The sequence below is a fragment of the Oncorhynchus masou genome, chromosome 20, assembly GCF_036934945.1.
Source record: "Oncorhynchus masou masou isolate Uvic2021 chromosome 20, UVic_Omas_1.1, whole genome shotgun sequence".
In the NCBI taxonomy this organism is placed as follows: Eukaryota; Metazoa; Chordata; class Actinopteri; order Salmoniformes; family Salmonidae; genus Oncorhynchus; species Oncorhynchus masou.
The window spans coordinates 14,776,896-14,794,184 of record NC_088231.1 but is presented as its reverse complement, the minus strand read 5'-3'; the positions used below and the strand labels follow the sequence as shown (position 1 = coordinate 14,794,184).

The 17,289-nt window shown below is 47.4% G+C and overlaps 1 long non-coding RNA gene across 1 annotated transcript; it reads left to right on the top strand.

Annotated features, from left to right (window-relative positions):
* The first annotated feature begins 3,782 nt into the window (after positions 1 to 3,782).
* Positions 3,783 to 16,847, top strand: LOC135506537 (uncharacterized). Its single transcript, XR_010450537.1, has 3 exons — positions 3,783 to 3,863; positions 15,173 to 15,230; positions 16,624 to 16,847. It is a non-coding gene; the product is annotated as an uncharacterized LOC135506537 (long non-coding RNA).
* Positions 16,848 to 17,289: the final 442 nt, after the last annotated feature.

The following is a 17,289-nucleotide window of genomic DNA, read 5'->3' as shown; positions in this document are numbered from 1 at the left end:
TGTGTGTGATGAATCCGAACAGACACTTGGTGCATGCCGTTCGTTTCGCCGGGCAGGGCTCGGAGCTTTAGTTGTCACTGTGGCAGAAGGAGAAGTAGATGGTCATGAAAGATTAATCATAAAATGTCTCTAATCCACTGGCTGCATTGTCAAGGAGATGTTATAAAGCACACATTGTAAATGGATTCTTTCCTCTGACTAAAGTCATTTCTGTTGAGGGATAGAGGGCTGGGGGAGAGGGGTGGAGGAGGGATGGAGGGATGGTCTCTTTGTGCCTGTAGACAAGTACATAGTTGTAAGCAGATGAGGAGGGAGAGAGAGAGGGAGAAAGAGAGAGGGAGAAAGAGAGAGGGAGAAAGAGAGAGGGAGAAAGAAAGAGAGAAAGAAAGAGAGAAAGAAAGATTGAAAGAAAGAGTCCTCCTCTCTGGGACTACATTACTACCTGTCCCCAGCTGCTGGCTGTGACTAGCTCCTCTAATGTACAGGCCGCGGCCACATTCCCCTTGTCAAGCGTGACGCCATGATGCGTTTGTCAAACATTACCCGACCCAAAGTGACAGGGTCCCTCACCCCTTCCCTCGCTCTCACTCTCCGGTAGGAGAGGAGCGCTTTCACATTCAAACGACGGCTTCCAAGAAACAACTTTATCCCGTAGCTCTGTATCAGGCAGCAGCAGTCACTGACTTTGTTTCTTTTCCACCACAGGCTGGGGGAGGTAAAACAATATGGATGGCACTAGTGGATTCTCACAACATTAGCTTTGGCTGTGGGCTCTGTGCTATAAATATAGCATAGCAGCACCACTGTCTTACTGTAGGAAATGAGCCTGAACCGAACAGGCTGAAATGTCAGGAAGTGGAGAAAAGAGGAGGACAAGGGGTTTTGCTCTCATTCTCTACTCTATCACTCATTCATCTCCAGTAAGATCCTATAATTATCCACTCCCTTACTGTCTCCATTCCTTGTCTTTTATAGCGGGGAGTGACATAAGTCTCTCATGCTTTTAGTGCCACTTTGAAAAATAAGACCTTTCTCAATTGAAGCAAAAAGAATCCCTCTACTCAACACTTTGCTTCATCTGGTGGTGCTCAAGACGCTCGGTCTCTCCTCCATTCCAGGGCTCTCCCTCCTGTCCTCATTCACATGGGCTGATAGATATTAAATATGACTTATTTATTTCCTGTTCGAGTGGGGTTACCACGGCGATGAAAGAGCAGGAAGTGACAGCGAGGTGAGATGGACCCGTCCCCAGTACGTAACCGCGACGACGCGACACGCCACAACATTTTGTACTGCTTTGATCTCCCGGCCCTGTTTGTCTCTTGCCGTGTCGCGGTAAAAATGTTCCATTTTTCTCCTTTTATTTCTCTCTCTCTCTCTTCATCCCCTCCATCATCACAGGAGGGAAATGGAGACAAAGTGTGAAAGAAGAAGTAAACAAGTTGTCTTTATTCTGACACATTAACAGTATTTTATCTCAACCCAAAACACTGTTATAAAACATTGAGTCAAATCCAGAAGTTTGGGGTTTGGGGTAAAAACACAGATGTTTAACTTTCTCTCTCATCACTTTAGGTTATATAAATACCTTCTAAGTCAGAGTGATACAGTGCTCTGTGGCCACAGAAGAATGCTTAGTTGAAATGGCTCTCGCAGTTCCACTGAGTTGTGTAGTGGAAGGTGAGCCAGGAAGCTATGCACAGCACACACATCTGCTTCTGATCACAGGTGCCAGGTGCCTCTTTACTGGAGACCCTATCGCACGTCAGAGAAGCAGAACCAGAGAAAGAGGATTACAATAACCGGTTTCCTAAGAAAGATTTGTGTTATGCTTGACCTCGAAGACTTGAGTTTTTAAATGAAACGAAGTGGCTATCCGTCATAGAAGAACCCTTTAAAGAACCCCTTTTGGTTCCAGCTAGAACTCTTTCGGTTCCAAGTAGAACCCCTTTCACACAAGGTTCTAGATGGAACCCAAATGAGTTTAGGTTTCTTCCTAGGTTTTGGCCTTTCTAGGGAGTTTTTCCTAGCCACCGTGCTTCTACACCTGCATTGCTTGCTGTTTGGGGTTTTAGGCTGGGTTTCTGTACAGCACTTGGAGATATCAGCTGATGTACGAAGGGCTATATAAATACATTTGATTTGATGAGTTCTACCTGGAACCAAAAAGGGTTCTCCTATGGGGACAGCCACAGAACCCTTTTGGAACCCTTTTGCCTAAGGGTGTAGTAACATCAAACCAGACCCAACCACAGTCCTGAGGCTTTATCTTACAGTATCCTCTATCACCTAGCACACTCCTAGCCTGGGTAAAAACAGATCTGGGACCAGGCTATAACACTCCAGGCTCCCTGTTTCCCTATAGACCAGGATAATTAAGACAGAATAATCAACTGGATTAGAAAGGAGGACTTGGACACTTAAAACTCAGCCTGAGCAGGAATGACAGGAGCGACGCTTGCATTTGCACTAATCAATAAATCATTTGTTGCTCTTATCTAGAGGCATCACAGTACTACAATCCCCCTAGAGTAGACTGAGGGAGTGTGTGGTTGGTACACATCACCGAGATCCCACCTTCGTACACATCACTTTTTCATCATCCAGTGGAATGGGGGGGTTCTTCTTCTGTCATCGAATGTGTCTGCAGATGGATCTTCTGCAGTGCATTAGAGCAGGAGTGTCAAAGACCGCATTCGGTCTTCAAAGAGGTCTGGAGTGAAAGCTGGCTGTATTTCCTCACCATAAAGATCAGCAAAGAATGGTCCTCTATCCATAGTTTGGGGAATTTCCTTTGTTACCTGACTGTCTAGCTTTCATTTCAGTCATTATTAGTGATCTGGACACATACATGTATGGCCATTACTTCCACACAGTTTTGATTCGATTTGAGTCATTTTAAAGTATATCGAGTTCACCCCCCCCCCCCCCCAAACAATAACACATCTATTTTCTTTTTACTCAGGCCACCTGGAGGCCACATTGGAGCCCCTTGCGGCCTGGATATTTGACACCCCTGCATTAGAGGTTTGTCTTGGTTTATCAGGTGGTTATAAGCGTAAGTTACAAAGCATCTGGAACACCAAGATGTTTCAACCTAGAAACAGTTTTGTTTTAGTGAACAATACAGTGATTATGTATCAGAGTGAAGTAGACATGTTACCAAAGGTTGACAGGACAGTTTAGGGGAAGGAAAGTTAATGCTCTTCGTTAAGGTAGTGTGCAGAGGCCTGGCACGGAGTTTGTACCTCTCAGTTCTTCCACATTAGCTTGTCTCTAGTGGCCTACACTAGAGGATAAACAAAAGGCGACACTTCTCCTCACAGAGCCAACCCAGGTCACTTAGGAGCACTGCCTGTCGCTTCACTTTAACTGAGTTACACAATGCACTCCTCCAGTCTCTCTCTCTCTCTCCATCATGCCTTTCTCCCCCCGCCCTCCTTCACTCTCTCTCTCCCCACATTCCTTGCCCTCCTCCCCTCCTCTACCTCCACTCTCTCCATCACTCTCCTTTTACCCCCATACACCGTCCCTCTCTCCTCTCCTCTCGAATTATTCATTGGGTCCGTTAAAGTTTCAGCATGCAGTAAATTGATGGTGACACACAAACCACATTATGTTTTTTCACTCCTTTTTAAAAAGTCAACCAACAGAAGCAGCAGCTCATCTCTCTTTAATTGAGGTGACAGTTGGAGACACCAGACACACAGATGCAGGAGAGGAGGAGAAGAAAAAGATTTAGGGAATGAGGAAGAGGGAGAAAGAAGCTGGGAGGGGTAGAACGACATTGTTATTCATCCGTGTCTTTGTCGCGAGTCGGGAAATCGAAAGATGCGAAACTTCAAGCGCACCGCCTCCCCGGGGTGAGATACTGCAGCTCAAACAAAGTAAACAACTGTTTTTCTCTGATGCACATTTTAGTGTTGCTGCAGGCTGGGTCCCTTCCTACGGCAGCTGCTACTGTAGCTGTAAGCGTGGCACACTTAGCTGGCAGGGGAGCACGGGGGGGATTTCTCACAAATGATCTGCACCAGTATTCCCACATCCCACCCAAATGGGCACGGGAGACCGGGCTTAGTAATTACTTTGCCAGAAAAACTAGCAGTAGGTAGGTTAGCTTTTAATAACGTTAGCGTGGGACGATTAAAAAAGGGATCAGATAGTGCAACGTTGTTGTTACAACTTAGTAGACTTGTCGAACATTGTGTACAAACAAACGTAGCTCCTCCTGTCACGGTTTGTGATGTCGCATTGGGGGTACCTTACGGAATGGAGCCGTTGTTCTATTTAGTTTCCCGATCACTCTGGTTTCCGAGGGAGTCGTGCGAGAGGCCATTTGCTCGTACGTTAGTCGTTTTGAGGCTATGTTCGTCTTCTCTGTTGAGACTTCTGTTGGGAGTTGGCGGTGATGGTGGCGCCTATGAAAATGAAATGGCGATATACAATCAACCAACCCACTGGGAGTATTTTATAATATCATATCAAACAAAACCAAAAACAAGTCAAGCACACCTTCCTTTCCCAGAAGTAATGAGGAAACCACTAAAAACTGAAAGCCATCAAACAAACGCATAACACCCCCAATGTAAATCAGAACTGTATGTATAAAAGGGAACTATTTTATGTTTTACCTGGTCTGGGAGAGAATCCCCCATAAGAGCATTATATCAAAGAGCGTATTAGAATGAGAAGAGGGTCTAGAAAATAACGTAAAAACATGTCAGAGCTGGTACAGGCTGCCGTCAAGCTGTTGATCTGAATGACATCAGAAAGATAGTCATATCTGGAGGAAAGATCCACGGTTCACTCTAATGTTAAATAGTTTGGGTTAAAAAACAAAACACATGCCGTCAGCTTTGTTGTAATTTTGCCAAGACTGTATGGTTCTGTGTGTCTGATAGAAAGAAAAAACAGAAACCAGGTAAACGTGGATTAAAGAGTGTGTATTTTCTGGTGTGTACCTGCTGCAGAGGGATTCAAATATACAGTGGATCAGAGAGAGGTAGCGAGAGAGAGCGAGAGGGGGAGGTAGAGAGGGAGAGGTGTGGATAAAGAGAGAGAAACACTTAACTGAAGAATAGCTGCATGTTGCCTTGGAGGCATTCCCAGCTGTGATAGAGCTGGGAACAGTCAGCATGACCTAAACTGGCATGGTGCAGCATGGGGGGAGGGCATGGTGCAACATGGTGGGAGCACATGGTGCAGAATGGGGGGAGGACATGGTGCAGCATGGTGGGAGCACATGGTGCAGCATGGGGGGAGAACATGGTGCAGCATGGTGGGAGCACATGGTGCAGAATGGGGAAGGACATGGTGCAGCATGGTGGGAGAACATGGTGCAGCATGGGGGGAGAACATGGTGCAGCATGGTGGGAGCACATGGTGCAGAATGGGGGGAGGACATGGTGCAGCATGGTGGGAGCACATGGTGCAGCATGGGGGGAGAACATGGTGCAGCATGGTGGGAGCACATGGTGCAGAATGGGGAAGGACATGGTGCAGCATGGTGGGAGCACATGGTGCAGAATGGGGGGAGGACATGGTGCAGCATGGGGGGAGAACATGGTGCAGCATGGGGGGAGAACATGGTTCAGCATGATGGGAGGACATGGTGCAGCATGGGGGGAGAACATGGTGCAGCATGGTGGGAGCACATGGTGCAGAATGGGGGGAGGACATGGAGCAGCATGGGGGGAGAACATGGTGCAGCATGATGGGAGGACATGGTGCAGCATGGGGGGAGAACATGGTGCAGCATGGTGGGAGGACATGGTGCAGCATGGGGGAAGCATGGTGGGAGGACATGGTTCAGCATGGGGGGAGAACATGGTGCAGCATGGGGGAGCACATGGTGCAGCATGGTGGGAGGACATGGTGCAGCATGGGGGAAGCATGGTGGGAGGACATGGTTCAGCATGGGGGGAGGACATGGTGCAGCATGGGGGGAGAACATGGTGCAGCATGGTGGGAGGACATGGTGCAGCATGGGGGAAGCATGGTGGGAGGACATGGTTCAGCATGGGGGGAGAACATGGTGCAGCATGGGGGGAGCACATGGTGCAGCATGGTGGGAGGACATGGTGCAGCATGGGGGGAGCATGGTGGGAGGACATGGTGCAGAATGGGGGGAGAACATGGTGCAGCATGGGGGAGAACATGGTGCAGAATGGGGGGGAGCACATGGTGCAGCATGGGGGAGAACATGGTGCAGCATGGGGGGAGAACATGGTGCAGCATGGGGGGAGGACATGGTTCAGCATGGTGGGAGAACATGGTGCAGCATGGGGGGAGAATATGGTGCATCATTGTGGGATGACATGGTGTAGCATGGGGGGAGAACATGGTGCAGCATGGGGGGAGAATATGGTGCATCATTGTGGGATGACATGGTGCAGCATGGGGGGAGAACATGGTGCAGCATGGTGGGAGGACATGGCACAGCATGGGGGGAGCACATGGTGCAGCATGGGGGGAGCACATAGTGCAGCATGGTGGGAGCACATGGTGCAGCATGGGGGGAGCACATAGTGCAGAATGGTGGGAGCACATGGTGCAGCATAGGGGGAGCACATAGTGCAGCATGGTGGGAGCACATGGTGCAGCATGGGGGGAGCACATAGTGCAGCATGGTGGGAGCACATGGTGCAGCATGGGGGGAGCACATAGTGCAGCATGGTGGGAGCACATGGTGCAGCATAGGGGGAGCAGGGTGATGGCACAATATGTCAAAGATACCAACCTGCCATATGCAGTATTATGGCAGTATAAAACAAATGCACACATTTGATTTATTGCAGAATGTTTGCATTCATGTTGAATGTTTTAAATTCTACACTAATTAAAACACATAACAAGATACATGATTATGAAACGTGGAACATACAAAAATGATTCCAAGCATTGTCGTCGGTCTTTGAAAGCACCTGAACAGCTTCCAGACGCACGATATACACGCGCGTGAACACACACATCAGCCATTAACTCCTCAGACATGAGACAACACTAGATAACGTTCAGTTAGCGAACTCAGAGAAATGTAACCACACACTTGACGCAACATACAGCAGCCAGCCCCACTTTCTGTTCAAATGTAGATACTAAATAAGAAATGGGATAGAGCTCATTCATTTCCATTCGTGTTACTTTTAAATACAAATGGAACTGAATTAAAAAAGCTTTGGCAAACCTTCCTTAGTGCATGGTGCTAGCATTCGTTATTGATTTACAGTGTGTGTGTGAGGCTCTGCAAAAACATAATGATGGGCCCTATAGGCAAGCAGATGTGCAAAGGTTTATCTAAATGCTTATTGGAAACCGTGTGTGTGTGGCTAGGGGGCTAGCTCTACTTGAGACTGTATCTTTCAGCACTAGCTAGCATCTGGAGAGAGAGAGCTAACATTACCATACGCTTGTCTTTGTGTTCAGTGGTTGTTCATTAGGACTGCAGTGCTTTGAAGTCAGGGCTGAGGTAACTAACTAACTAACTGACTGACGCTATATCAAAGCTCTTCCTGGATGAAGTTAGAGGGGAGATAGATGGTGGTTATGTTTGATTGTTGCGGTGAAGAAGTTACTGTTATGTAGACTGTTTTCATGAAAACAAATAAGTCTGGTGGTCTTTCCTGTTTGTGAAAAAGGGAAAACATGTACACTCCTAGAGATGGGCTTTAGTGGGTTTGGTTTCCTGTTTGTAGTTCCCATATAGTTGCGTTTGTGAGGGCACGGGCAGCGCCATTGAGGCAATCTCCAATTTGAAGTAGTTCATTTTCTTCTTCACAATTGTCTGATCCCTTCTGATGACCCATTGGACATGACTCCAAAGTTCCACTCATTTGAATACATTAAAATGGTGGAAGCCCTTAATGGCGCTGCCCATGCTAAAACAGCCTTTTGGTCACTAGAGGCCTCTATCATTCTCTATGAGGGAGAGGTACTTGGGATTTTGGGTAATCCTCATTCATAGGACGACTCCTTCCATTACTGGGCCTGACAACCCATAATCCACTGGGAAGGCCTCCCTGGAGCCTGAAGCCTGGGGTTAGATTATTGCACTCTCCCCCACTGAGAGTTGCAAGTCATTGGGAGATATGGATGAATAATGGGGTCAGATGGACGATAGCCTGGCCTCTTCATGTGACATGCCATCAGGTTTAGATGATCAACGGGTATAAGAGGAGGCGAGATGAGACCCTTCACATCCCTCTGTGGCCCTGTGAGTCACAGGAGGTTGGTGACATCTTAAAGGGGAAGGACGGGCTCGTGGTAATGACTGGAGCGGAATCAGTGGAATGGTATCAAACACATTGTTTCCAGGTGTTTGGTGCCATTCCATTCACTCGGTTCGGGCCATTATTATGAGCCGTCCTCCCCTCAGCAGCCTCCTGTGCTGTGAGTGTAAGGGAGGTTGACAGGTCTGGAATGGAGGAGAGGGTCATGTATAGAAAAGTATTTGCTTTATAAACAGTGTTGTTGAAACATGACACAGGGAGACTGCTTTGGGATGGTATTTGACCACTTGGAGGTGGTAACTGCTCGATAGTGATACTTAAACATAACTAAAGCATTAACAACAAGGTGGACATATCCAAGCAATATTGAAGCAATATCAAAGCTCTTTCGCTAAATGTTGATGTGGAGTGCCCCCCCTCGCTATTGAGACTGGTGGATACACAAAGGTGTATGTTCTTTTTGCAATGATGGTGCCATTGAAACTGAAGCGCATGCCTTGTTTTACTGTGAGTTATACAACGCAATTAAGGGTTCGCTTTTTTTGTCAGCTGTCCAGACAAAATGAAAATGTTAACAGTATTGAGGAAAATATAAAACGATGTGACATTTTGACCAGTATAAGTATAATGTAAATGCCTGGGCCAAAGCCTACCATCTTATCCTTCAACGGAGACCTTTATTTCTAAGGATCCTTTTATTCCCTGTACTTATGCATCCATGTGTATAGATGATGTCATGTACTATAGATGATGTCATGTACTATAGATGATGTCATGTACTATAAATGACGTCATGTACTATAGATGACGTCATGTACTATAGATGACGTCATGTACTATAGATGACGTCATGTACTATAGATGATGTCATGTACTATAGATGATGTCATGGACTATAGATGGCATCATGTACTATAGATGACGTCATGTACTATAGATGATGTCATGTACTATAGATGACGTCATGTAATATAGATGATGTCATGGACTATAGATGACATCATGCACTATAGATGACGTCATGGACTATAGATGATGTCATGTACTATAGATGACGTCATGTAATATAGATGATGTCATGGACTATGTTTGACCATGATTGTTTTGACTGTTTTTACTCCAATTTGACTGTTCCACTCAATCTGTATGTTGTATCGTTGTCTCATTGTGGAGTGATACATTTCTCTACCTTCTCTAACTAACTGTATCCATAGACAGTAGATAAGAGTTGGACTTTCATTTCACATGAATAATCATTTCCATGTGTTTGTGGCTTTTCGACAAGTCCTCTGGTATCTATGAATCTCCATGGACTTGACCTGAGATCTGAGGGGTAGAGGATTGGCTAGCAGCTTCTGAAGAGAGCAACAGTCTCCAGTCTAAACCGCATGGACTTTCTCTCTCTTCCGCCCCTTCCTTCTCCTTCCTCCCTCGCCTCTTTCCAGGAACCCTCACCCTTAAACACTCCCACACAGAGAAGCCACCCCGACTCTCCACAGACTCTCTGTTTATTCAAGGGCCGTCTCATCATTTTTCCAAACATGGCTGCCTCCCGCCCAGCATCCAGTTGCCCACTACTCCTCAATCATGGGGTCGGTTTAACCTCCTGATCTCCAGCTAATGGGAGCCCAGCAGAGTGACGGTCTGATTGCACGGACAAAAGGTGGCAAAGGCTCCGACCCAAATTGCAGGGGATTAGTCTGTAATCTGTCTCTCGTACGGCAGGGAACCAAGAAAAAAAATAATGCCGAGTTGGAGGGTTGAATGGAGACCAAAAAAAGAGGAGAGAGAGAGAGGTGAGAGAAGAAAGAGAGAGAGAGAGAAAGAAAGAAAGATAGATATATGGAGAAAGAGAGAGACGAAAGAGAGAGCAAGAGAGAGAGAGAGAAAGAGAGAGAGAGAGAGAGAGACGGAAAAGGCCTTTGACTGATGGCAGAGGTGCAGGGCCCCCGGTCGGGTAAACATCTGCCGTTTATGACCGGGGCTCACCTGTACTAGAGGGGTATGTGTATGTGTGTGCATGTGTCTGAGTGTGTGTGTGTGTGTGTGTGTGTGTGTGTGTGTCTGTGTGTGCATGGCTATGTGTGTGCATCTGTGTGTGTGTGTGTGTCTCTGTGTGTGCATGGCTACTTGTGTGTGTCTGTGTGTGTGTCTCTGTGTGTGCATGGCTACATGTGTGCATATGTGTGTGTGTGGCCGTTGTGCAGGGCCAGGGGGTACCTAACAGCACTGGTTGCATTTTTAAACGGGGACACGGGAGGCACTTCATGTGATCACATCGCACAGTGAATTATTCAAATTATCCACGGCGTTCGCCGCAATAACACAACACAACACAAGACATGACTACAGCCGTGCTGCACGGTGCTGCTCCCTCCACCACCACCTCTCTACCTGCGAGGCAACCTGGAAACAAGCAGGGCCTGTCATTTATTTATCTAGCCACCATGATCTAACTACAGACGGCTCTCAGTGTGGTGGTACACACACACGCACACGCACACACACACACACACGCACACACACACCAGAGAACGCTAACACCATCCCAAGCTGCCTTACATGAACATATTGCTGAGATGAATGGGTACTAATGAGAGGGGTGAGAGCGAGTGTGTGTGTGTTTGTGCATATCTATGTGTGTGTGTTTATGCGTGCATGTGTGTGTGTGCGCGTGCCTGTGAATGCCTGCGTGTGTGTGCCTGTGCACGTGAGAGGCATAGCCTCTATTGAATTAGCCTCTATATGCAGTCCCTCTAGGGAATGGGGCTCTCTTGCTTAACAAACTCCAGGGAGTGGAGGATTATGAAGAGATACCAGCTGGGCAACCTTCCTCCCCTTCTCCTTTCCCTCCTCCTTCCCCCTCTCGCCATCACCCCCCCCCTTCCCCTATCTCCCAATCCTGCTTCCCTCTCTCTCCTTCTCTTCTCTCCCTCTACTGCTTCCCTCCCTCTCTCCCTCTCTTTCTTTCCTCTTTCCCCCTTTCTCCCCCTCCTGCTTCCCTCTTTCCCCCTCTCTCCCCTCCTTCTCTCTCTCCCCCTCCTCCTCTCTCCCCCTCCTCCTCTCTCCCCCTCCTCCTTCCCCCTCTCCTCCTCGCTCCCCTCCTCCTCCCCCTATTTCCCCCTCCTGCTTCCCTCTCTCTCCTTCTCTTCTCTCCCCCTCCTGCTTCCCTCTCTCCCTCTCTTCCTTTCCTCTTTCCCCCTTTCTCCCCCTCCTGCTTCCCTCTTTCCCCCTCTCTCCCCTCCTTCTCTCTCTCCCCCTCCTCCTCTCTCCCCCTCCTCCTTCCCCCTCTCCTCCTCGCTCCCCCTCCTCCTCCCCCTATTTCCCCCTCCTGCTTCCCTCTCTCTCCTTCTCTTCTCTCCCCCTCCTGCTTCCCTCTCTCCCTCTCTTCCTTTCCTCTTTCCCCCTTTCTCCCCCTCCTGCTTCCCTCTTTCCCCCTCTCTCCCCTCCTCTCTCTCCCCCTCCTCCTCTCTCCCCCTCCTCCTCTCTCCCCCTCCTCCTCTCTCCCCCTTCTCCTTCCCCCTCTCCTCCTCGCTCCCCTCCTCCTCCCCCTATTTCCCCCTCCTGCTTCCCTCTCTCTCCTTCTCTTCTCTCCCCCTCCTGCTTCCTTCACACCCCCTCCTCCTTTCCTCTTTCCCCTTTCACCCCCTCCTGGTTCCCTCTTTCTTCCTCTCTTCCCCTCTCTCCCTCGCTCCACCTCTCTCTCCCGAAAGTTCCCAACACCTCTCCAGTGGCTCAGCATCACCTGCCCCCCTTGCGCCGCCACCACCAGTGTGTGTGTGTGTGTGTGTGTGTGTGTGTGTGTGTGTGTGTGTGTGCCCGCTCCACTCTCCTATGATTAAGGGTCAAGCGTGCCACCTCCATCGTCTCCAGGCCATCATTAAAATAAAAGGAGGGAGCAAACGAAGGAGAGGAGGAGAGAGAGGAGAGGAGAGGAGAGAGACACCCTGGCACAAGGGCTAATGAAAGCCATGAATCACCGTGTGCGCAGCATTATAAGAACATATTAGGACCATCATTAACGCTGTACAAAGGGCATGGTCGGGGTGAACAGACAGGTCGTCTGACGCCCCGAACCCTCCCCTTTCACCCCCCCCCCCCCCCCCATACCCCCACGGGCAGTAGTCTCATTATAGAAGCACCGATGCTGCCTGTCTGCCACGTGGTGGGTGTCTGGTTGGGGAATATTTCCCCAGACAGATCTGGAGATACAGCTGAGATGTGGCACTGGGATAAAGTCCCGGTATGGAATTGCTTCACAAAACCATGGTTACAGATCTGCGAACAAGCAGTGGCATTCTATAGTTATCAGACTGTACTTTATCGGCCCAATGAAAATACATTTGACAGAGCTTGCAATAGAAAATAATCTCACCCGACATCTAGATCGCCCAACTGTGTGGGATTGCACGTATAGCTCTGTGACCTTTTCACACAGCCCGGGGACATAGAGGGTTCTCCAGACCTACCCTGGAGCAGCCCCCCTACACCCACACCGTACTCTTGTGGCCTGGGGGTTGGGGCATGGCCGTTGATACCCCCTTCAGATTCACCTCCATCGCCCCCCCGGGAGGCCCAGCTCAGAGAAGTTTGCTCAGGCATCATTACAGCTTCATGGATCTATGATGAAATGAGCTGAAAGGCCCTGGCTGGCGTCAGACCCTGTCAGAGTCCTGACGGCCCCACGTCCCTTAAATCATGGATAACCCTGGATATTCCTCTCTCTGTCTGCCTACCTGTTCACTGGCCTTAAGTCTGTAACTTACTTCTCATGGACCACACCACACCACCGACACCCCGCAGGAGGCATCAAAGATTAACACCTACAACTCAGCCAGCTCTCAGTCTCACGTCTCTCTTTCCTAACTATCTCTCCTCTCACTCCCGTCTCTTTCTCGCCAGTCTCTTTCTCGTCAGTCTCTTTCTCGCCAGTCTCTTTCTCGCCAGTCTCTTTCTCTGAATTTCCTGGTCTGTCAGGAAACTAACGGGCTCTGTGGTACTCTGATCTCTCTTTCCTCTGTCGTTCATTTCTCCTCGGCCTCTTCCTGTTCTCTTCCTTCTCTACCTGTCCTTATTAGCGTCTCTCTCATCGGGACGCCTGTGGCAGATTGTCCTTCGGCAGGTTCAGGGCGACATGGAGAGAGAAAGAGAAAGATGCAAAAAGAGAGGGAGCGTGAACGAGGGAGAGAGCAAGAACAAAGGAACGAGGGAGCGAGAGAACAAGGTAGAGAGAGAGAGAGAGAGAGTGAGAGAACAAGAAAATGAGGAAGAAAAAGAGAGAGAGAGAGAAAATGAGAGAGAGATTTGTGTTTCTACCCCAAGCTCCGGCTCCAGTGAGAGCAGGCTGATTACAGGAACATTACAGCATGGTGATATTAACATTAATACCCAGCGTCCCGCGCTCCACACCGCTCACGGAGGTTACAGAGGACCCGGGGCCGTATGTGGTGCTAATGATGGGAGCCCGGCACACGCTGTGGTCAAATGGGCAGCATTTCCACTCCGTTTTACCAGGGCTTGACTGGGTGACAGGCAGGAGCCAGCCTCCAGGACCAGTTACCCAGCGTTAAACACAACCAGCACTGCATGCTCAACTGGACTAATCAAAGACATGGAACAGCCCTCTAGGAATCAATGATAGTCAGCCTAGTCAATGGACCAAGGGACAATAAGTGCTTCAGTGTGTACCTGTTACATAGATAAGAGGGGCGTTCACAACTACAAGAGCCACAGATGCGTAGAGTTCAAGCTCCATCACATGACAATAACTCATTGATTTAAAAAAAACACATCTCAGAACGCAGCCTTGAGATTCTGTGGATTGTGATTTCGTGGATGTGTGAGAGACTGAAGGTGTGACTTTCAGTACTGAGCTCATCCAGGGATCTATCTGCAAAGGGGATGGATTGCCAGGGGCAGAGGAGAGAGACTGTTGTACTGCCTCGGCCTTTCAGTACTGAGCTGATCCAGGGATCTATCTGCAAAGGGGATGGATTGCCAGGGGCAGAGGAGAGAGACTGGTGTACTGCCTCGGCCTTTCAGTACTGAGCTGATCCAGGGATCTATCTGCAAAGGGGATGGATTGCCAGGGGCAGAGGAGAGAGACTGGTGTACTGCCTCGGCCTTTCAGTACTGAGCTGATCCAGGGATCTATCTGCAAAGGGGATGGATTGCCAGGGGCAGAGGAGAGAGACTGGTGTACTGCCTCGGCCTTTCAGTACTGAGCTGATCCAGGGATCTATCTGCAAAGGGGATGGATTGCCAGGGGCAGAGGAGAGAGACCGTTTATGTGAAGTCACTTCGCACCATTAGAGGACTAAGGGCTGTAGATCAAACACACCTAACATGGACGTGGTCAATGGAACTTAATAGGGACAGACGTTATCATTTATTTATCCTTTATTTAACCAAGGAAGTCACATCGAGTCTCATTGACAATCAAGTGAGCCCTGCTTATACGCTCATGGAATGGTAGTGTACGCAGAAGTCCTCTTGTACGTCACGATAATTCACTGTGTTGGGGTACTCTAATACTTTGTCGCAACGGTTTATTTCTCGAGGCAAAATCTTGACGTTTCTTCTCCTTTCCCCACCTTGAATTAAACCATAATTGGATGATTAAAGCCAGTTGAAAGGAAACCTAATGTTATATTAAAAGGAAGTTAATCAATGCATCTACTTAGGAGCCCGCCTTACCATATATTAGTATGCAGCCACCACTAGAATGGTTTAATGTGCAAAAGTAAGACATTTTTATTCATATTTTTTTGTGTGTTGGGTTGGCCTTGAGTAGACATTACATACATTACTACAGGTTAACAAAACTTTAGGTTTCTTAATTTCTCATGGTGGTTAGTGCATATGTAAATATTTAATGCTGGCTTTATGCTCTGGATATTTTAACATAAAAGTTAATAAACTGTAAGGCGGTGGTGTAATTTCAGGGTAAAGGAGTGGAAGCAGCAGGAACATGGACGTAAAGACCAGGGGAATTATCTATAGGTGAGCCACATGCCGAGTCTGGTTGAGAAAAAGCATGAAGCATATTAAAGGGTAGGAAGCATAACGTTTTTACCCACCACAATAACAACACTGTGTAGTCAAAGACTTAGGCACTTCGTTGTTAGTCACGATCTGTTGACCTATAACTACAAATACAGTTATGTTTTGGGTTATTACATATTTCTTAACTTATTTCCGGATATCTTCTAATCTACCCACAATGCCCTTTTTCTCAACGTCGTGTGGAGGGTCTAGTCTGTGCTACCAGAGGAAGAGGCGTTGCGAGCGGGATAACTGGGCTCGAGGACATTTTTTTTCATTGTTCGAGCAACCTTGCAAGTTGATTTGTAACAATACATTCATAAAGTAATTGCTTGTAAGTTGCCTGAAAATTGAATCGAAACCAGTAGAGTGCCAACGATTTGGTTCTACATTTGAAGTTATTTCTGTTGGAGTTTACATTATAGGGAATACGCTGGCTCGCCGGGTTCTCCATGTAATGTTATGACATCACAACCCGGAGAAACATTTTCCGACGTGACTTCAGCTTCCTTTGGGATTGTGATTGGTTATATGGAGTGGTGTAAAGTACTTAAGTAAAAATACTTTAAAGTACTACTTAAGTAGTTTTTTTGTGGTATCTGTACTTTACTTTACTATTTATATTTTTGGCAACTTTTACTTTTACTCCACTACATTCCTAAAGAAACTAATGTACTTTTTACTCCATATATTTTCCCTGACACCCAAAAAGTACCCGTTACATTTTGACAGGACAAGGGTCCAATTCACACACTTATCAAGAGAACATCCCTAGTCATCCCTACTTCCTCTGATCTGTCGGACTCACTAAACACAAATGCGTGGTTTGTAAATGATCTGAGTGTTGGAGTGTGCCCCTGGCTATCCAAAAGAAAAAGAAAACACAAGACAATTGTGCCATCTGTCTTGCTTAATATAAGGAATTTGAAATGGTTTACACTTTTACTTTTATTTTTGATACTTAAGTACATTTTAGAAATTCCATTTACTTTGATACTTGATATAAGTATATTTAAAACCAAATACTTTTATACTTCTACTCAAGTAGTATTTTACTGGGTGACTTTCACTTTTACTTGAGTCACTTTCTATTAAGGTATCTTTACTTTTACTGAAGTATGACAACTTTTTCCACCACTGATTATATGTAATTACTCAAAACATACAAAAGTGTTGTGTAACTTTCCATTGGGACTATTGATGCATGTACTAATGCAAATCCATGTTACATGTGGTTACATTTATGCTACCTATCCTTTATACAGTACTTCTACATTTATATGAGTATCATACTTATTGCTTTATGTATCTTACTTGTATCTCACTGCTTCTCACTTAATTAACAATAAAGAACTGAAGGTGGCCGTCACGACTTCCGCAGAAGTTGGCTCCTCTCCTTGTTCTGGTGGTGTTCGGCGTTGCCGGTCTTCCAGCCATCATCAATCCACTTTTCATTTTCCATTTGTTTTGTCTTGTCTTCCCACACACCTGGTTTCAATACCATTCATTACATGTTGTGTATTTAACCCTCTCTTCCCTCCATGTCCTTGTCTGGAATTGTTTATTGTAAGTGCTTGTTCTGGTGTGTGACTGGTTTTGTACCCATTGTATTGATTGTTCTGTTTACTGTGATATTTATTATTAAACTGTGCCGTTGTAACACAGTTTTTGCTCTCCGGCGCCTGACTTCTCTGCCGCCAGTACGCACCTCATTACAGAATTACGGACGCAAACTATGGAGTCAGCAGGAGCAGGTACCCCGGGTATTGGGGTGGAGGACCACGCCCGGGAGCACGCAGCAATGCTCCACCATCTTGGCACCGCCATGGACCGTGTTGTCCAGACAATTGACCCCAGCGCCTCCACCAGCACAACCGGGGTCTCCACTACGCGCCCCTCCTTCTCCTGGTCCCAGGAGTTCATCCGCCGTTTTCGGTCACACTGCCGGTCGGTGCTGAGTTTTCCCCTCATTCCCAGCATAAGGCGCTCTATTCAGGTGTGGCTGGGAATTTTATAG